The sequence below is a fragment of the Ambystoma mexicanum genome, chromosome 1p, assembly GCF_040938575.1.
Source record: "Ambystoma mexicanum isolate Mex_15411 chromosome 1p, UKY_AmexF1_1, whole genome shotgun sequence".
In the NCBI taxonomy this organism is placed as follows: Eukaryota; Metazoa; Chordata; class Amphibia; order Caudata; family Ambystomatidae; genus Ambystoma; species Ambystoma mexicanum.
In genome coordinates, this window is record NC_090921.1 from 668820407 (window position 1) to 668842178 (window position 21772).

A 21772-nucleotide genomic window follows, 5' to 3' on the forward strand; every position below is an offset into this window, starting at 1 on the left:
ATTTATAGAGCTGTTTAGTGGTCTTCAACTCAGGAGTGAACCATCTGGGGAACAGGCCACGGCGGGTTGATGGTTTGCAAGAGGGTGTGAGCCGCATTAGTGATGCGTTGAGCCATGAGTCAAAGGCGTTGGTGGTTAGTTGGTTATTGAGTTGGCAGGTAGGTGGTGGAGACTGAAGGAGTGCGTCGGCTAGGTCTGGAACGATTATTAGTTTTTCCAACATTTGCGTAGATTCGGAGGTTTAGATTAGAGTACGGGAAGGGGGGATGGGTGAGCAAATGACGAAAGAAACAATGAAGTGATCGGACCAGATTATAGGGGTGAGGGGTTTAAATGAATCCGGTTGTGGGAGCTAAAAATGGCATCAAGAGTGTGTCCTTTATAGTGAGTCGGGCCGTTTATGTGGGGTTGGAGGTTAATTGCGTCTAGACAGTCAACCAGAGAGTGTGACACAGGGTTGGTTGGGATGTTGAGCCATATGTTGAAATCTCCAAGAAGGGTGAGGTTGGGATGGTTTAGTTGAAGGGTGGCAATAGAGTCGCAGAGGTTGTTTGAGAAATGTCTATCGTAGCCAGGGGGGTCTGTAGACTATTAGGAAGCTGTGTGAGAACGAGGGGGAGAGGGATAGTTTAACGAGGAGTGATTCGCAGGAAGGAATGGAAGGTTGGTTGTCGATGATTGAGGCGTGGAAGTGAGACTTGAAGACGAATGCTACTCCCCCACCTCTAGAGGGACGTTTCAGTGGGATGAGGGAGTAGTCAGGGGGGGGCTTCATTGGCGATTGGGGCGAAGTCATCAGAGAACCAAGTTTCGGTGATGAAAACCAGGTCTGGTTTGTCAGAGGCGAGGAGGTCAAAGATGCAGTGTCTGTTTTTCGCTACGGATCGGGCATTAAATAGGATGCAGTTCACTTCGGCAGGCGAGATTGGTGTCAGAGCTGGAGCGGAAAGGGGTGGGGCGTAGAAGGTGGAAACTGGAGAGGCAGAGGGGTAGGGTGGTTGATGCTCGGCGGGAATAGTGGGCGAGCAGAAAGGTTGGCGGGTTTCGGGCGGGAGTGGGTGGCTGCGTGTGTTAGGATGATTGGGTTTGGCTCGGGGGATTTGAAGGTGGGGTGTGGGCGGTTAGGAGTTGCAGTTGATGAGAAATCGAGGGATAGGGGTTTCAGGAAGTGTGAAGCGAGGGGGGAAGGAGGTGATTGGAGGAAAGAGGTGGTGGGTTGAGACAGGGGAGGAGAAGAGTGCTGAGAGATTGAGGGGGACCCGGTACGTTTCCTCTTTAGTGTCTTTGTTGCAATTGGTGTGTGAGAGTGGGTAGGGGGGTCAGAAGGGGAGAGTGATGAGGCTTCGGTTCTTGCTAGGCCATCCTCTGGCACCACCCCACCCCCCCCCCACCACCCTCATCCTCCTCCCTGGCTACCTTGCGTTCTCCTCCTCTACCCATCCTCGGACACCTCCAATACTTCCGCAGGGCGTACCTCTGACCTGTACCCCCCCCCCCCCACGGAAGTCCTTCAAAGGGGGCAACCTGCTCTACATTGCTACTCTCAGCACTCGCTCAGCTGTCAAACACTCCTCTGACATTTTGATTTGGATGTACTCAGCCAGCTCGGTCACAAACTTTGACACTCTCCTTCCTGATGGCTATAAAATCCTCTCCAAACCCAGAACCAACCGTCCCGGTGGGAGTGTAGCCTTGATCATCCCCAAGTGGATTCCTGCTTCTATCATTTCCATGCAGGTGTACTCCTCTGAATGACTGGTCTCCAGGCTCTCTATCTCTCCTGGCCCTTCTCTCACTGTGGCCAATGTCTACAGGCCGCCTTCTTCCTCCGAGTGGGCTGACCTCTATTCCTCCCTCCTCACCTCTACTTCTCAACTTCTCCTGCTCAGAGACCTGAACATCCCCCTGGATGCTACTTGCCCTTCTTCTGGGCTCTTTTGCGACCTCTCAACTATCTCTCTCTATTCTTTCCACTGGCCCGACTCACTCTGCAGGGCACACCATGGATGTTCTGATCTCCTCAGACCTCATCTTCTCTAACCCTCTCACTGCTCTTCGCTCCTGAAGTGATCACACATACATAAATCTCTCCCTCCCTCCCTCCCTCCCTCCCTCCCACCCTTCTTGCCTCCCTCTCCCCCCCTCCTTCCCTCTTCCCTCCCTCTTCTTCCCTCCCTCTTCTTCCCTCCCTCAGGCAAAGCCAACTCCAGCACTGCCACCTACCTTCTTAGTCATCCGACCCATGAAGCGTGTGTCAGCTGAGGCTGTCAACGCTCCTTTCTCTCCAACTTCTGCACCTCTGGCTGACTGATTTCCATCACTCCTTTCCCGGGCAAACTCTTGGAAAAGCTGGCCATCTCCCAGCTTAATCTTCACACTGAATATGTTGGTTGTCTCCACGACCACCAGTCTGCCACAGAAACTGCTCTCTTGAACACCTGCTCTCCCATCCTCGACTCTGACCTACCTTCTGTCCTAATTCTCCTTGATCTCTCTTCTGCTTTTGATACAGTCAACAATGCCATCCTGCTCAATCGCCTCCGTAATAACCTGGGTATCACTAATCAGGCCCTGGCCTGGCTGACCTTGATTCTCACGGATATATATCTTCTTATTCATTCTCTCCCCTCTTGTGGTGTTCCCCAGAGGTCTAACCTTTCAACAACTACCTGGCTCCTCTTGCCCACAGCATCGGTACATTCTGCTCCAACTTTTAGTGTTATGCAGATGACACCCAGCTCTCTTTCAGGCTCCCCTCAGCCACCTCTTCACCTTTTTTTATTTTCCCTCTCCCTCTCCCTCTCCCAACAGCCTCTTTCTAAATCTGCCTGCTCCTACTCTCCGACCTCTACAACTTATCCAGAACAGGACAGGACTGCGAGACGCGTCCTTGGCCTCAAGCCCAGGGATCGTACCTCTCCAGCTGTGAAATCTGTTCACTGGCTTCCTGCGACAGCAAGGGTAAAGTTCAAGACCCTTTGCATCATCCACAAGTCTTTTGGGGACCAGGGACCTCACTGCCTCCAACTCTCTCCCTAAACATCTCCCTTCTCAAGCTCTCTGCTCATCCACTTCCAACTCTGAGGGTCATACGCTTTTCCAAGCAGAAAGTTGGGGGGGGGGTGGGGGACCTCCCTCTACGGCTGGGGCCTCCCTTTGGAACAGCCTCCCTGCCTCTCTCAAACTGGAGCAGAACCACCTTCGGTTCTGGAAGCAACTCAAGATCTTCCTTTTCACTTCCGCTTTCTCTCTTCCTCTCCCCTGCCGATGCCCCGACTGCTCCACACACTTGTCACCAGGCTACCCTCTGAACTTGGGCCCAAGCTCCTGCATGTCCAGTTGCCTCGTTCTACCCTCCTGGCTCCACAGCACTGGAGGTCTGTATCTGCAATCCTACAGTCACTTCTCCCTGCACATTTGAGCAATCAGTTGGCTGAGGTTATTGAGTAACCTGCCCATATCCCCACCGCCCCCCTCTGCACTTGTGCGATCTGAATACCACATGGCTTAGTAAGATTGTTTTTTTTGTCTTCCCTCTGTTCCCCCTCCTTGTCGCGCCTAGAAACACATGTATACAGGCGCATTATAAAGGGCACATCATAAAATGCTTGTCCACGACGGAGCCGATTTGGTTTGAGGTAATTTCCAGGCTTGAATGAAGGGACTGAGGGGGTAGGGATGTGCTGGTGGCATATGCTCATTCTAGCCATGGCTAGGATCTACAGGGTTGAGAGTTTCCTCATAATCAGGCACAGTTTGATTAACTCTAAAGATCCAGAATTATGCCCAAAACAGGGTTCAGCTTTCTCAGCTGGGAGAGGATCCGTTCTTATCTTATTGAATCTGTATTATGTGTGGGCTTGTTAGGTTGGTAGAAACGTATCGGGGCGATAGCCCTGTGGCAGTTCAGATCTATAAGTTAGGACGCCAACAGCCTGGCAAAGGAATGTTATGGTTAAGGTGGTAGGATGCTCCCATTACACTGTGCAGAAGTTGAATCCGCTGGAGTTGATCTGGGCGAAAAGAGCAGCCTTACAGCTACAGCTGTGATGTACAGCACTCCCCAATACACAAATCACAGTGGGATCACAAATTAGATTACATGTAAAGTGGGCTGTGGGGGAATGGAACCTAGAGAAAAGGTTGTGGTCAAATGTGTGCAAATCAATGTTTCTGATTGCGTCTGGATAGGCAGGGTTGGACCACCTCTATGCAAAAAAGTATTTAAGATGGCATGCTGATCAATGCTGTATGCCTATAACTTACTGGATTCCTCATGTTGGCCTTTGCAAACTAAAGGCATATTGCATCAGCAGTCTTGTCGCCTCCTGCACCTGCATCAGAATGCAACATTAACTTTGGCAGAAGCTGATACAGTACATGGTTCAATGGCTGGTCCAAACTTTAGTTGTGTGAACATGCAAGCTTACGTATTTTATCGATCACAGACACAGTCAGCCCTGATGATGGACCAATGGTGCGAAATGCATTGGCCACATATTCATCTGTCTCTGTGTGACCTCACAAGATGTATCTTATAAAGAAGCACCATTCATATGTTTTGATTAAACAATTCTGCATTGTAATTTTGACAATATGAATGTATTAATTTTCAGCAGCTTCTGTGCGCCATCAGGTTTGAGGATGTTGGGTTTTCAAGATGACACATGCGAGCAGGGCTGGGGTAGGAATCTTCTTTACTGGAACTTAGTAGGAAAGTACATAAGGAGCTTCAGGTACAAGGGAGACATTCACTGGCGCCCCTTCAGTTTAGCCAAACTCTTCCAAATGTCTAACCAAGAACCCTCACACACCAACACTCAGAACCTTTCACACTCAGGCATTCTACAAACATCACCAGCAACCTGGACTTACAGGACAGTAAAACGGAAAGGTAGCAAGACATAACACCTCCCTCCCAGGAGTGAAGCAACGGAACAAGACACAGGGACAAAGCCAAAAACCAACCAACGTCTCCAAGACCCAAAGCAGGTCCAACACCAAATCAAAACCAAACACCTGCAAGAATGCAGAAACTGCCACAAACACCATCCACTCACCGTCCTACCAATTAAATGCCAGGACTACACACTACTGCAGACACCTCACAATCTACACTGTTGGCCAAACAGCGAGATCCAACTCAGGAAACCACCCCCTTCCCCACAAATAAACTACAGTCATATACCCATCTCAGCCAAATCAGAACTCTTCATCATCCAACCAAACCGCACCAGGGCCGTTTAAGCGAAAATACCCCTAAATGCCCCAACAATAAGAACAAACCACCACATCCAAGGCTTGAGAGGAAGCCCCCCCCCCGCCCCCTTCACCTCCCCACGGGAACTGGGGTCCTCCTTACACACAAAAGCAAGGCACAATTGCCCAATAGAAATTACCAAATTTGCAGATGCAGGGTCCAACACGTGAACAAACAAAAGAACGCCCCCACAGCGTACCGATGTACAACACCCCTGAGGCGCTAACAGGTAGGCCAGGCACAAAACAGCTGGCATAACTCTGCCCGTAAAACCTAAACCAAGCTCAAGCAAACATGCCAGGTGACACTAGTGCAGAACTCCCCTCAAACCGCTGCGTGTCCAACACCCCTGAAGTAGCTACAGACAGGCTGGGCCCAACCGGATGGCACTGCACTACCACCAAACCAGAACTTCAACTATCCAACCCACCAAATGGCTTGCTAGACCACACCAAACGAGTACAACATACACCTCACAACAAAGTAACACTCTCCACCACAATGTGCCACATCTGATGAACATGGCAACATTAATATAAATCCTGACTCTTAGTCCATGTTCTGATCTAAAGTCCAAAAGCTTTAAGACCCGTGGAGTCAAAGGTTAGGTAACATGCAATAACACCAACTCTCAAGTCCATGTGCTTGAAGACCTGTGAAGGCAAAAACAACACGACCATGTCAGGCCCAGCGCAGACTCCACACAATAACCATATGGACAAGTCCCCTTAAACAGGCCTCACACCAACTCACACCACATAACTCCTACAATTTAATATTCTCGGTTGAGCATCGAAAGCTCCCTAAAGAAGCAAAGGAAAATCCAGGTCCAGGTCTTCCATCACAACTATGTATTTATTCCTTGGGTCCCCAAGGATGGCGCCACGACCCCAAAGTTCTTGCCAGTTGGTGTAAAACTCATTTCTCAAAACACAATCTCCACACAAGGCCGTCCCCTGGTCAAGGTACTGTATAGCTATGCCAGAACCTGCCACTGCAGTCTGAGTAAAACACTGCTCCGGGCACACCTCATCATTCACAATTTAACCTGCGGAGCAGATCGCTTGTTGACAGGCCTTGTTCCCGAATCAGCATCGAGCGGAGCACAGCCCCCCTTCCTCCCCCCCTCCTACAAACACTGTTGCCTTTTACCAGCAACACAACACAGGCAAACTTCCTCTGTCATCCGCTTCACGGCAGTGACAATTCACGCATAACCACGCACCCATCAATGATCAGTGGACAGCGCCTCATGCAGCATTCCTTCCTTCCCCGTTGGCTGAGACTAGGGCTCTGCAGCCATTGGCTGCTGCTGTTCATCATCAGATGGCAGCCAACATCGGAGGTACGTGGAGCTCCCAAAGGCAGCAAGAATCCACTGTCACCAACAAGTCCTAGGGACGCTGTACCACAAAACAGGTAAGAGTCTACTGACTGCAGTCCCCGTTCAGTAAACACATCCTGTGGCACTACCGGTAGCTGAAGAGTTGACACAATGGATGTACTCAATGTTGCGGGTTGTGAACTGCCTTCCCAGGTGACTTCTGCCCCTGCCCTTGCGCATCCACAACTGTGACAAGAGGAGGTCACCTCTTTGTACTGCCCCTGGCAGTACCGCAACTCATTGTGGCTGCCACTTGCGGACCCGCAACCCACCACCTACCCGTTGCAGGTAAATCAATGCTGCCCCTTGACAGGACTTCTGTACTGCCTCTCGCAGTACAGTACTCTAGCCGCCTGTTGCAGACCCGAAACTGGCCTCCCCTCGAAGGCACGACTCGACCTGGCCGTCCCATCGCTAGTTCACCTGCAGCTAGCAGGCACGCCCCACAGATAGCAGCAGCCGCCTCACAGGAGTCACCTTCTGTGCTACCCCACGCAGCACCCTGGTTCACTGTGGCTGCCCCTTGTGGACTCGAAACGGGCGGAGAGCTCCAGGCTCTCCCAGGGAGCCGATGCTCCAACTGAAGACGTTCCTCGGCAGCCAGGGAAGAGAACCGGCGGATGCCTTCCTGCTCCAACGGCGACGTTCTCTCCGTCACCAAGACTCTGTCCCTCTTGGACAGCCAATGCAGACCCCCCCTGTGCCAAACCAGCTCGTCACCAATATTATGTTGGGTTCTCAAAGGTGACATACATGAGCCGGGCTGAATCTTCTTTACTGGAATTTAGCAGGAAAGTACAAGGATCTTCAGGTACAAAAGGTGCCCATTCAGTTCAGCCACACTCTTCCAACTGCCTAACCAAGAAAACACACACACACACACACACACACATACATACATACCCCCCCAAAAGTCCTCCCTAATCCCCCCCCTTCCACACTCAGTCTTTCTACAAACATCCACAGCCACCCGGACTCACAAAACAGAAGGTAGCAAGACAGAGTGTTTCTCAGGTAAACGTAGGCAATGCCTTATCCCTGTGCTGGTAGGTGCTTGTGATTGCATGCACAAGTCGCCTTCTGGTGATATAATTGTACTGTTCCAAGTCAATGAAACCGTTATTCCACAAATTGCCATACACTGGCAGAAGTCAAAACAACTGGAAGACAAGAGACAAGCCTGCTTTCTAGGCATACGACAACTAATAGATGAGAAAAGAGGCAGAGATAAAAGAGCTTAAATTGAGACTCTCATCCCATCCCAACTGCTACTTGCCATCTTCTAGAGTTATATACTATTACTAAGTATATGTACAGCAAGGAAACAAACCCAGGACTCCCAGGTTTGATTGATCCCACTGTATATATTTCACGGGACACAACAACAATATTTATATTATCATGCAATGCAGACCAACTCTTGTGCTCAATAGTGAGACCTCTATGCAACACCATGGGCTACATTAGAAATGCACACCAATTGTGATTGATGCTCAAGTACAACATCGCTCAATACACTGGATTATAATTTGAACGATGATTCACATATATGTAGCAAGTCACGCATCTATCCCTTTCAGACACATACACTTTGAATACCAGGATGCTATGAGGCATGTACACATACTGACAACATGAATTATATCAATCATCTAGGTCACAGGCTGACACGTAGCGCATGCAACATCATTATTTGCTATATACCAATAGTCCGAAAGGCATTGGCCACGTATTCATCTGTCACTGCGTGATCTCTCAAGATGCATCTCAAAATGGCGGCCATAGCAAAAACATTGCAGCAGGCGAATGCTGAACACAGCAACTACATAAAGTCCAAAAACGTACAATGACTCAGGATTTTTAGTTGCGACTAGGCCTCCTTCCATCGTTAGATGAGGTATCAGCTATACTAGCGTATTAGCGCTACAGGGAAAGACTTATTAACCAATATCAGATAAACCGAATACACAGAACTATCTTCCCCGCTCATGCTGCAGCTGTCCAACGTAACACATGGGGAGCACCACATAATTATTTTTAAGGACCGCATTATATATTAACCCCCGTAAAGCATCTGTTTCGCGGGAAAGTACATGCCCAAATAAGGAAGGCCCCGGGTCGGCTCGACCTGGGGGAGGTGAAGGGGGCAAGACAGTCAGCGGACAGGACAAAGAGCCTCGTGGTCTGGCCATTTTGGGAGCCAGGCCACCATTTTGGGCTAAGCGCAAGAAACGCGCTTAAACGCCAAAAGGAGCTCAAAAACACAAGAAATGATCGCTGCCACCAGTCCCGTCCGTGATTCACTTGCACCGTTCATTAACAACCCAAGATAGTATCTAGGGCCTGTAGAAGACTAGAGACCCAAGAGAGCAGTAACTTAGCTTACAGTGCCCTCTTGTGCCATGTTGCACGAAAGCTGCAACATGATAAAGAAACTACGGAAAACAACGTTTCCCGGTACTGACTGTTTTAAGGGCATGTCAGTTTCCCCGTAGGAATGGAGCAAAAGCCCAGAGGAGTGCAGCAGAAGGCTGCACTTCTCTGGCAAAGTCTAGATCCTGGTGAAAACAACAGCAAAAAGTTTAGGGGTTGCCACATGGAAGGAAAATTACCCACAATTAAGAAATCTTTCCTAACAGCAAGAGCCCGTTTTGACTCTCTATAAGCGAGGACAAATATATTTTAACTGTGAAACAGAAATGCTTTTGTTTGTTTGTTTGTTTTTATTATTTATAATGTGCAAATGTACCCGGGGGTATCAGGGCGCAGCCTTTACAAGAATATTCAAAGCTTGGTTACAGTACAAAGAATATACATAATGCAGGAATAACTACACCAGTGTTATATACAAGTCAGTGGTAGGCCTACAGGCCATTATATACAGGTAGGCAAGGCACACAAGCAGGTAAGCAGTAAGGCACATGTAGTTACAATTTGTATAGGTGGTGCTGGGCACTTCATGGTCTTAGTGGGTCTCGCTTTTCAACCATGAGATTACCAGTGAGCGGAAATTCTGGTAGGGCATGTCAATTCTAAGGTTTGGAGGCAAGGAGTTCCACAACAAGGCAGCTTTTACCGGGAAGCTATTGCCCCCTATGGTGGCTCGCTTGAAATGGGGAACAGTTAGACAGTTTTTGTATGCGGTTCTGGTGGGTCTTGAAGAGGACTGTCGGTGGAATCTGTTGATCAGATAAGTTGGGGCGGCATTGTTCAGAGACTTGTGAGTGAGTGATGCCGTTTTTAATAGAATTTTATTTTTGGTGGTTAGCCAATTATTCTGTAGGCTATAGTTTGTAATATGTTCCCTTCTGGAAATGCTCAGAGCTGCTCTTAGCGCATTGTTCTGAAGGGTTTGCAGTTTGCTGGTGGTAGCCTTAGTAGATCCCAAGTATAGGGCATTGCAGTAGTCAAGGCGGGACAGAATAAGAGTTTTGGCGAGTGTCAGGCAGCTGGAATCCGACAGGAAGAGTTTAGCTGTGCGGATTAATTTGCAGGTGTAAGCCGTGGAGGATGCAAGGGAGCTGACTTGTCTTTTAAAGGAGAAATTGGAGTCAAGATAGAATCCCAATGTTTTAACCTCCTGTCCGACTTTGATGTTGTTTCCATCAATCATGAAGGAATTGTAGGCCGGGTCGAGCTTCTTTATATTAAGTGAGGTACCTAGGATGATGAGTTCTGTTTTATCATCATTCAGGCATAGTCCATGAGTGGCCATCCATGCCTGGATGATGATGTACACCCTATTTAACAAGGCCAAATCCTTTCCATAATCTCCAGAAAGCGGAAGGAGGATCTGAGTATCATCTGCATAATTAGTGTAGGTGATACCGAGATGATCCAAAAGGGGCTTGGTAAATATGTTGTATAGTGTGGGGGAGACACAGGAGCCCTCAGGGACACCGCAGGTGATGGGTATGGGGTCTGCTGCAGCCGTGGGGGAGAAGACCCTCATGGTCCTGCCGTTAAGGAAGGATGTGATCCACGTGATGGCCTCCGTTGAGAAGTGAGCTGCAATGTGGAGGTGTGAACATAGGAAGAGTGATCGACCAGATCGAAAGCTGCAGATAGGTCAAGGAGAAGGAGTAAGGCAGCTTGCCCATTGTCTCTGAGCGAATCGATCTGGGCTTTTAAGTCAATGAGAGCGGTTTCAGTCCCATGTTGGGGCCGGAAGCCAGACTGTCGAGATCCTAGGAGGTTGTGTTCTTCCAGGTGCTTCTGTATTTGTATTTTGTAATAAACATTGTTCTGTATTTGTATTTTGTAATAAACATTGTTCTGCACCGAGTTAGTCAAGCACATTGAAAGATAAAGGTTTACCTCTTTATATCATACTATAATAGAAGTGTATCCCTGTGGCAATGCATGTACTATTGGTCCAAGCCTACTTATGGAGTTGTATGGGTGAAAGCAGGGGCACCAGCTCCTATGTGTTGATTCCCTACTTTATATTGGGAGTATTTGTACTCCCTATTTTTGTTTTCTGGGAGTATTTGCCTATTTTTAAGGAATACATATGACTGCTTAGGATGCACCCCTTATCTGTAGACCACGTACAGGGAGACAATTACAGGGCACTGCACAGAGCATCCACAAACCGAGGCCCATCCTCACAGCAACTACAGTTGTTTATAGACCCCGCCTCCAGCACCAACATTTTGCACATGCAGAGTGCCTGGTGTTCCTTAAACCAGAACGCACAGTTTTCACGTTGCACCAAGTATAGGACCGGACGCTTTCAGAACCAGATATTTGAACATGGACCACACTGTTTCAATCATGCGTCACCCTTACACACCTGGTGGTCTACCAGGCATTCTGCACAGGCCTGCATCACTGTTACACATCTCAAGTTACGATCGATGCACCAGAGAGGATACACTACACCTGGAGCCATACCCACTTGTGGAACCACGTCACTCCACTTACCTCCATGGTACTTCACGGCCAACCGGAACTATTCGCCGAGGTCCACATAGAATACTTCTTCACTCTATGGGCACGTATGGCTACTACCACGGCAAACAGGGGGTACAGACTCCTGGTATGAGTACCTCACCACCACCAAATCCACCACTAGTAGACCTCTTTGAGGATCATTTGGTCATGGTTTTCCTCTCAGATTTGGGACCGACCCTGGCCCATCCCAGTTTGCGGGACCCTGAGAGACGTCGGCCTCCAACTCTGAAAGTGCAACTTCGCACTAGCAATCCAGCAATTATATGAGGATTGTTCACAGCATCCTACTGCTATTGCAGCAGCAGGTAAGCTGTTTATTGATACACCACGTGATGTATCACCACGGCACCACTCGGCCAGTATTGAATACTTTATGAACCAGTCAATTATTCTCTGAGATCCTGACAGCTTCTTTTTAACCTACAGATTCTACGGACAAGCACCACAATTGGTGTCCCTCCTGACGAAGGAAAAGGAATGGGCGAACCCTCTTTTTTAAGGGGCCTGACTCGAGAGGGTTGACATTGTGTAATGTGTTATGAGAGTTAACAACACATTCAATAGACTGTCACTACTGTATATTCATTCATTGACATTGTGTAATGAGTTATGAGAGTCAACAACACAGTCAATAGACTGTCACTACTGTATATTAATTCACTATAATGCAGATTTTTGTATGTTTATGCGCCACACAATGGCAAAAAATTCAAAAACGTCTTTCAGTTAAATAAATTTATACTGTTTTGTTCCTCCACTGTGATTTTTTGTTCCGAGCTAGCAGCAAATCTAGCTCCTCTGCAAGGCTTTAGCGACCTCCTGTTAAGCCATAGGCTAGGGAAGCCTTTGACTCAAAAAAACCCTCCTGACGAAGGCCAGCATATAGACAGGCTTCAATCAAGCCCTATTTTGGCCGAAACACACCTGTGTCGATCCCCGTGACACAACTGTACCATCCCCCTCTTGTGCATGTTTTGTAAAGACTGTTGTGTACACCTTGTGTGAACCAATCCTGGGACCATCTTAAGTCTCAGGCACACTTCCCTTGCATAGTAAATTTCCACCTCATCTGTCTTTGGAATGTGCCTCCCTGTGGAGTTTTGACCTCAATACCTCTGAGGTCGACACTTACCCGTGTTACCATCGTTCACAATCACTCTTGTCTGTTTGTTTTCTCAAAACTTTCGTGCTTATCAAAAGGTACTGTCAAGTAAATTGTATAATCAACACAAAAAGCTCTGTGTCATTGTAAAATAATCATACACAAACAGAACAACTTTATGGCTTGTAGGATCTTTTCATCCCGATTATTTTCTTCTTATACAAGCAACCTTAACCTACTTAATAAAGCTTGACGCTGCTTTTTTCCCTGCCCCCCCCCCCCCCCCGGCTCATATTTCAATTTCTCCTACTACCTTCCTCCACACCTCTTACCCTACAGCGGTTTAAAATAACTGTTAGGGAAGATTGTATGCAGTACCCTTTGGGTGCACTACAATAACCTTGACCTCCTGGCAATAGGGACCCAACCTTTTGTTTATGTCTGAACTACAAAGGTTGGTAGTGTGGTCGAGCAGCCAGGCTTATCTCAAGAGCGGTCAATGTGAGCAGTAAGGTTGTGACACAAAGTATCACAATACAATTATCCAAATAAACACTTACACTCAAGGTTTCTTGATTAAACAATTATTAATTTATTTCACTGTCAGTTATAGAAGCCTTCTTCAGAAAGGGAGCAAACCATGTAACACTTAAATATACTTCAAAACACACTAAATGTCTCTAAATCAGATGACACTCATCGGGGACGGCACACAGACACTTCCTACACCCTCAGGTGAATTAAATAGCTAGGACACTGTGGACATTGATTTATCACTGGTACATTTAGAGCAATACTGAGTTGGGTGAAAAAGATAGAATAGAGGAATTAAAAAAAAGGTTAACAAATAACTCATAAACAGGCAAGTACTTTTAAACACCTTCCAAAGCATACAGTCAAAGGTAAAGAGGAGTCTCTCAGGGTGCCAGGACAGCCAATGTTAATGTGTGCAATGTCCAGGGGAGCTGAAGATCTTATTTGCAGGTACGTAAAAAGTCTTGCACAATGTTTGTAGAAATGTTTGTAGAAAATAGAACACTTGAAGACCACAAGCTGAGAGGCTTGTGAAGGGCAAAGCTTTATCAACTCTGCAAGTTAACCAAGACAGGGCTCAACTGAGAGCAAGTAAGGCTACACAACAAGAGGTACGTTTTTAGACTTTACAGTACCTCTGGGTAGAAGAAATGGTTCCAGCTGGCTTCTGTTCCTGTGCAGCTCTGCAGATCCTGCTGTTCCTGGGCCTCAGTCGTGGGGACAAGCGGGAGGACGTCTGGGGACTCCTGCTCTGCCATGGGAAGGTCAGCGGCAGCAATGGGCAAACTTCAATTCAGCGGTTCTTCAGCGTTTGAGCTCCTCGCGTCTGACAGCCAATATCAACACTGCGGTTCTCGGATACCACTTCAGACTTTCCTTGCTTCTGGGGGTCCAGCAATCTGTTGAGGTGGCTCAGGCTTGGTCAGTCCTGCAACAGGGAAGTCTGGAGGATCTTCATGGCGCTCGGGTCTGAAATAAAAGCAACATACACAATCTGGTGTTCCTCTCCCTGGATCTTAGTTTGCAGCAGCAACTGCAGTGGAAATGCAACCAGCTTCAAGAGGATGTTCAGGCGGGCTTACTTTGGAGTTAGATTGGTCCCACCAACTAAAAGGGAGAAGTCGTCCTTGCAGGGCTTCTCTAGTCGAGGTGAATTTGGAGCTTCAGCACAGCAGCAGGGCTTCACCAGGCAAACCAACGGTCCAGGAGTTGCAGCAGGCATTTCTTCCAAGTTCTTCGGATTCGTTTGTCCAGTGGTCAACTGTCTTCCATGCCAAAAAGCCTCGCCTTTTATGCAGGTTTCTCCCATTCATTCCAGCTAGGCTGTCAATCACACGGCAGAGTGTATGTCCTTGCCGGACAGCCAGCCTGCCAATCACCTTTGGGTGCATTCCTGTAACCAAGGGGATTAAGCACAGGGAGTTTCAGGCACCTCCCTCACTCCCTGCCCCAGCCTAACATATTGGTGCCAGAGGCAGGCTTCACTCGTGAATCCTGCCAAAGACAAAACGAACAAAGAGACCAAACCTGATTTGGCACGCAGAGTAAATCTCAAGAAGGACCTTTCGAACAGAAAATGGCGAAAAAATAAGACTGGGCCATTTTGACGACATGGGCACCCATGGGTGCCTTACCGTGGCTGCAAACGCAGCCCGGGATAAAAAAAAACAATGGTAGTAAAAAATAAACCACTGCCACCAGCCATTATTTGTAGAAAGGGTAACATAAAAATGTAACATGAGAAACTAGACAAAGGGGATACTAAGTAACCCCTCTAGCACCCTATTGTATAAGATAGTGTGTGCTAATTACAAATTGTAAGTAAAGTCAATTTCACTTCACTGCTCTTGGAAACAGTAGTTTCACCAAGAGAAGGTATTTAAACCTTTGGGAAATCCAAGAGACTTACCTGCGTCACTGCCCTGAAGATGCTGTGTGACACAATGTAAATATGATGCCTATGGAGTTTTTCAGACTCCAAAGTCAAAAAGAACACACAAATCACATTTAAATTAGAGATAAAAAGTCCTAAAGTTCAGCAAAAGAACTGGGGGTCTCTAAGGTAGAAGGGAATTAGCACATTTCTAAGAATTCTCCCTAACAATAACACTTTTTGATAATTAATGTTATATATACATACACAACAAATATCGACTTAGATTTAATGAGCAGGAGCTAAAAAGCAGCCCCTGGGTATTGGGCATCAATCTGGAGCCATTTCCGGCATGCTAGGAGCTTTTAGAGAACCCTCTGCAAATCTAAGTTTCTCATTATATGCAAAACATAAGTATTTGTTCATCTATGTGACCCAATATGCGTTAAATGAATACAATATATCCAGTGCCAATGTATATGTACTCCCCAACAAACAATGTCACAGAAGTTTGGATGCTACCAGTTGGCCTGGGAAGCCAAAAGTAACTCATGGTAGCTCTTTAAGGCCACAAGCAAGAGCTAAATAGATCTGAACTCTCCTAAATTTCGAACCCGGTTATATAAGCAGCCTAACATACAAGTACGTCCCTACGAAACTGCATGTTCAGGATGGACTCTGCTTTGCTCAAGCAAAGCACAGCATACCCGAGAAAGCATTTGTCTCACTCAAAGAAGGCTTACAGTACAACTCGGAACGCACACTAAGTTCAAGGGCCATAATATCAGTACACGCCTCGCATGATCTCATGCTATACGACTAAAATGTCGTAGCACTAGAATTAACTCTGTGCTTGTGCTATTATGCAGATTATTTACTGTGTTACTTTTAGAGGGTTCGTCTGCCTCTCCTCATAAAAGAACATTAGATAAATTATTATTTGTTTATGGTTTATATAAACCTTTACAAAATAGTTCGAGCAAATAGAATTACATTTTGAAAAGACAATAAAACAATTTTGATACATTATCTTCAAACACAAGTCGGACAATCATTTGAAACATATTATAGTCATGACAATTCAGAACTACTAAAATGTAAATAAACAGAAGAACATTAAGACCAAAATGAAGAACAGTTCGTATCAAGTCAATTTACAAAACGTTAAAAGAACATTAGATAACAAAAGAAAATACCCATGGAAAAAAATAATGCACTATTGAAGAAAAATTAACCTCAAGAATAGTTCCCAAAATGTATTCCACCTCACACAGCGCGGTACGAGGACTCGGCGACAGTAACTGCGTCTGTATTTATTTTTAAGGGTAGAATCGGGAAAGTAGATGCACAGGTGGCACGTCAGCCATGACAAACTTGGAGTGGACAACACACCCGAACACCAATATCGGACCGCGGGGAGGGACCAGGCACCAATAACATAAGGCAGAGGGCAGAGTCAAACACCAACCAGTGTCCAACCACATGGACATAATGGCAGATGCCGCAATCGCCTCATAACAGAAATGGGGGAGGCAGGAAACACATTCACAACAGAGAAGGGGTCGGGAGAGGTCATGCCAATTCCAGGCCAAGGGAACCCCGGAATTGCAACACTGGTGTCAATGGGGGGGGGTAACCATGAACAGTCCTTGATCTCCAATCGCAACTGTCAACGTAGATCATAGTGATTGTTACCACTAATATCAATAGACCGCCAGTATCACCAATAACAGGGGGCAGACAAAGAAGGACAACTAATGGGGGGTGGGGGAACAGACACTACACCGACTTGCTGGAGGAGAGATGGAAGGGGGCTGCCGCCAAGCAGGACAAACAGAGGAGTGAATGGGTGAAAGAGGAATGGAACCAAAACCATCAGACCGAGGTCAACAAAAGGGCATGCGACAGCCCGGTGAAGGCCATGAGCCAATTACACACTATTGCGCTGGGGGTTGGGGGGGATGTAAGGGAAGCACGTAACGGATTTATGTATGATCACTAATAAAGGGACGAGTTGGGGGGCAAATACAACAGACTAAGCCAAGGATAAGGCGCCAACCACCAAGTACAACCGATCATGGATGGTGGGCAGATACCAAGTACTTAGAGAGGTGTGTGCGAGGGGAAGCATTGCAATCGAACCACTGAGTAAGAGGAGAGCCTAGCTATAAACAAAAAAAAACAATCTAGAGGTAGGGGTCGTGGGAAACGGACAGTCACCAAGCAAATCCGACTACCCACCAATAACAACAGTACACAAGAGGAGGAGGAGTAGTAGTTGGGACATGCAGAATACTAGAACCAACTGGCTATGAACTATCATTAATTCTTATGTGAAACAGAGGGGGCACCAATGTCTATTACAGGAAGCAATGAAATCATGTAACCTGGTGTGACAATCCTCGGAAGCCGATTCCGTAATAAACTTCAGTGCGATCCTCGAAATGGTGCGCTGTATCGCCGCCTGATCCTCACAATGGTTTTCTTTTTGCTTATTGACTGCCCTGGTTAATTGGTCTCGCCAACCTCTTCCGTTTAAACCGTTCCTCGCAAATTACTCTTTTCTGGGGGAATCCTCTTCGGTTGGTCCTCTGTTCCTTCTCAAGACCACCTCTCGGATCCTCACAAACTTCAGCTACGAGAAACTTTACTTCCTGGAGTGTACCAGGATGGGTAGTGTCTAGTTCCCATCCGAGAAACGGACCTTAGCAACGCTCCTCCCCTCTTCATCACATGGGTTGCACGTTCAAGCGTACCTTGGAAGTCACGTTGCTCAGGTTGCGCCCTTCGTCAACGCGTTGTCTTTCCAAGACGTGGCACGCGCGGACAGACGGATTATAAGCGACTTTGGGCTTGTTTTTGCCCAAAGTCGCTTATAAAATTTGCAGGTCGCTTGTCGCGGTTTTTGTCCGCGTTTCCCCTTAAATGCGTGCTTATTGTTCCGCTTGTTTTGCCAGTCTCTGTCTGGCTTGGCCCCATTTACAAAAAAAAAAAAAAAGAATATAAAAGACTAACATCCCGTCCTCCCGTAACCAGTTATGCACGTGAGGCTCGGGCCGATTGCCTTTCTAATATGAAGTCCCACGCAGCGTTCTAGACGGGTCTGTTTTGTAATATAGTCTTTGCCTGCCACTGGCCTGGTCTGTACTTCAGTGATGCATCTTGAATGTCTAGCATAAGGCTTTACAGCAGTCTGTGTGCAGCCCCTTAACGACCTGCAAGTACACCTTTCTTTTATTACCAGCTCTCCCATTGTAGGTTGTGTGGAGGCATTTTACATTAATGGGCTCTTTCAATATGAGAGACCCTTTGAAGACGTATTACCTAGCCAAGAGGTAAACGCAGGGTATTTATGGCAACATGTAGTTTAATCATGATGGAAACAAGCATTGGCAATGACAATAGTTTGGTGTTTTGTGTGGGCATGGGAAAGGCCCTTGGTAGGCACTGCTGTCTTTAGTTGTATGAACGGTAGCAGGTGCAAAATGTTGCAAGTACCTGGGCATCTAACGGCAGTGCCTGGCGAATGCCTGATACGTTTACAAAAGCCAAAAACTGTTAACATGACTTCACTGAAGGACACACACAGTGATTTTAACTTGATTGGCTGAAGGCAGATCAGGTTAAGACATTTCTATCACAGTGCTTTTAACTTGATTGGCTGAAGGCAGACCAGGTTAAGACATTTCTATTACACCATTAGCATTTACAGCTCAAATTAAGTCATCATTGAGTGCAAAGTTTAATGTTAAGGCTTGATTAAAGAGAGCTCAAAGAGTTCCCATGAGACAGTGTTTTGGGCGGGGAGGGGCAAGAACAGGGTTGGGGATTAGCATGGCAATGGGCAGTCAATGGGTGGGCTATTGATTTACTAGAGGAGCAAGTCATGAGGCAGTCAATGACCAGAGGGGTGATGGACTATATGAACCAAGGACCAGAGGAGAGCGATCAACCAGGTTGCCCTATACCAGAAGGACGACGGTGGGGGGGGCCATGTCACGCGTGTCGCCATGAGCTAGTCCTGGATTTTCACTTTGCATACTGGTCCTTGTAGGCCCATACTTAGAATGGGAAGATGTAAAATACCAGTCCTAGCATTTAACAGGAAATGCCTGGACTAGCTCAGTGTCATGAAGTACATGGGGCTACTTTGCAGGTACCTGCAATGGAGTCAAGGACCAGAGGTGAGCGACGAATCAAGGACCAGAGCAGCCAAGGATCCAAAACGCCAATGATGTGCTTTTATAAGTTGCACACATACAAGAAATTAAAATAGACACCAATAGTTAGAAAATAACAATTTTAATAAATGCTTATTGTTAACATATTATGTTTATGCTCTCTGTATGTATTCTTTGCATTATAGTTATTTTTCAACTTCTGAGACCTTTCCACCCTGTTTTAGAGGTGCGCTTGTTTTTTCAGCTTATTTGTTTGGGAGGCAGCTTGTTTTGGGCCTGTTTTAAAGGAGCATTCAGCTTATTTTTTCCTTCTGACCTGGAAACACTGCAGACGATGTGTACCCTTGCGGCGGAGAGGGGGAGGCCAGAAACGGGTCGTCTGCGCTGCACCAGGGCCAAGCTGGCATGGCCGAGAGAGGTGCGTAGGTCTACTAAGTTTGTGTTGCTCTTTTATGATCTCTTCCCGCCCTTTGAATTCTGGTCTTTTATCAGTTCTTTCTCAGATGTAGGTTTCTCGAGCTTTTATAGGGGTCCCTGTTTTATCCTTTTGGGAAAGACGGGGGTGGGCAGCCACTCTGCCTTCTTTTTTCCCATTACTCCGAAGTAAATAGCAGAGTTTGTAATCATCAGTCCATTGAAATTGAGCAGCTAACTGGTCAAAATTCAAGAAAAAATTTCCTTCGTCCTCTCCTTCCTTGTAAGGCTGTAGGACTTCTTGGGGGATGCTGGGTTTTATCCTCACTGCTATCAGTTTCTCAAGACCCACCTGCAAACCGTTCTCTGCCTCAATCTGATGGTCTGCCAAGCTGGTTAGTACTTCCTCAATAGATGCCATGGCTATAGGTGGTGTGATGGTTTTGTTCGACTTCCGTCCTGACCCTGAGTCCGAAAACAATTCGGAGCTGGTATCAGATCCCTGCTCCAAACCTTTTTGGCTTTCAGGAAGTTGTTCCGGCAGATGGAATGTGGGCCTACTCGAAACAATTGGTAGGTCTATGGAGGTTAACCCTTTGTCTGCACACAAAGCTCCTAACCCACTGCGTCTGATATAGGCATAGGGATATCTAACCTTCAGAATGAGGTGGTCCCACGGCTTTAAATGATATGTAAACAGAGAAGGGCTATCAAGGAGGTGTTGGTCTTGAAAAAACTGATGTTTAGTAGGAATGTTGGTTTTGCTCAAGATGATTTGCTTCACCAATAAGACTCTATCTTGGTCTTCTGCCTGTATAATGATAGTGTCTCCACTGGGTGGAACCACTATGAGCAGCATGAGGGTTTCAACTTTTATCAGTTGACCTGCATCCCACTCCTGCACATGTGAGGCAGGCATGGTATCAAGAGAGACACAAACTCAACCCTAACTCTAAAGGGATTGTTCCTTCAACTGATGTTTCTAAGGGCCGTCGATGTCTGTAAGTCCAAAACCAAAGTCTGTCTCTGTCTAAATCTATGCTTGCCCTCACTCTTGGAAAAAATGTCATCAGGGGTTTTCGTAAAGAAAAAACAGTGGCTCAAAAAATAATACAAGAAATGTAAACCAAGATTGGTTTCAGGTAGCCTTACCATTCTTTTATTTTTTTTTATTTGTGTTTGGTTAATAAAAACCTTAACAAAATCTCAGAGTATAAAAAAACACAATCATTTGTAAAAAAACATGTGAAGTAAAATCATTGCATCTATAAATAATCAACAGAAATTGCGACAATTACTTTCAAAGAGGCGACAACATCCCTATTTACATAAAATCAACATTCAGCTTCAAAGCTATGAAGAAGCAGAGGAAGAAAGAAAAATGAGTCTTCCTCTATTTCCTTACATTTTCACAATTATTCAATTCTGAAGTTGCTAAATCTTTTTCTATAACTTTTAAAAGATGGCCTAATGCAAAAATTAGAGGATAGTGAGACCCTTGCTTAAGTCTTTCCCATACGTTTTCACTAAGGTCAACATTTTGTGTACCCACAAATTTCATTAAAAACACTGTTCGAGATACTTTAGGGTAGCCTTACCATTAGGTGGGGTTCTTCCAGTTTCAAAACTAGTTGAACACAAAAGGGTTGCCGTGGGATCCTTCCACGTAGGGCTCTTGCACCAAGTCAATAAAAAGGTCCTAATGTCTCTGCGTCTCTTGGGGATCCCTTCCTCAAGCTTCAATCCTTCCAGTTCCAAACGAAAATGCGTTCTTTTCAGGCCTCTCAGTATTCCCTTCCCCACACCTAGGCCTCTCCCCCAAAATTACAAAATGTCTCTTGTGGGCCTCTCAGGGTTCCCTTCCCCAAGCTTAGGCTCCTATGGTCTCAAACAAAAGTTCACCTTGTCAGGATGTTCCATTTTGAACACATAGTGCTTTCCATGGGCCAGTGTCAGAGACTTTTGAAAACGCGGGGCTTTTGCTCCTCCGCTGCGCGACCAATCTGAATTCTGAACCCTCTACTTACACTTTATATCTTTGCTCTGGCACCTTTTCCTCTGATGCCCT

At 46.5% G+C, this 21772-nt stretch overlaps 1 protein-coding gene across 1 annotated transcript in view; it reads right to left on the reverse strand.

Annotated features, from left to right (window-relative positions):
* GOLPH3L (golgi phosphoprotein 3 like) overlaps positions 1-17821 on the reverse strand; it is a 412781-nt gene extending 394960 nt beyond the window's left edge. The window contains exon 1 of the mRNA XM_069649737.1: positions 17497-17821. The gene's annotated coding sequence lies outside the window, so the exon portion shown is untranslated. The remainder of the gene's footprint in view (positions 1-17496) is intronic.
* Between the last annotated feature and the right edge of the window lie 3951 nt (positions 17822-21772).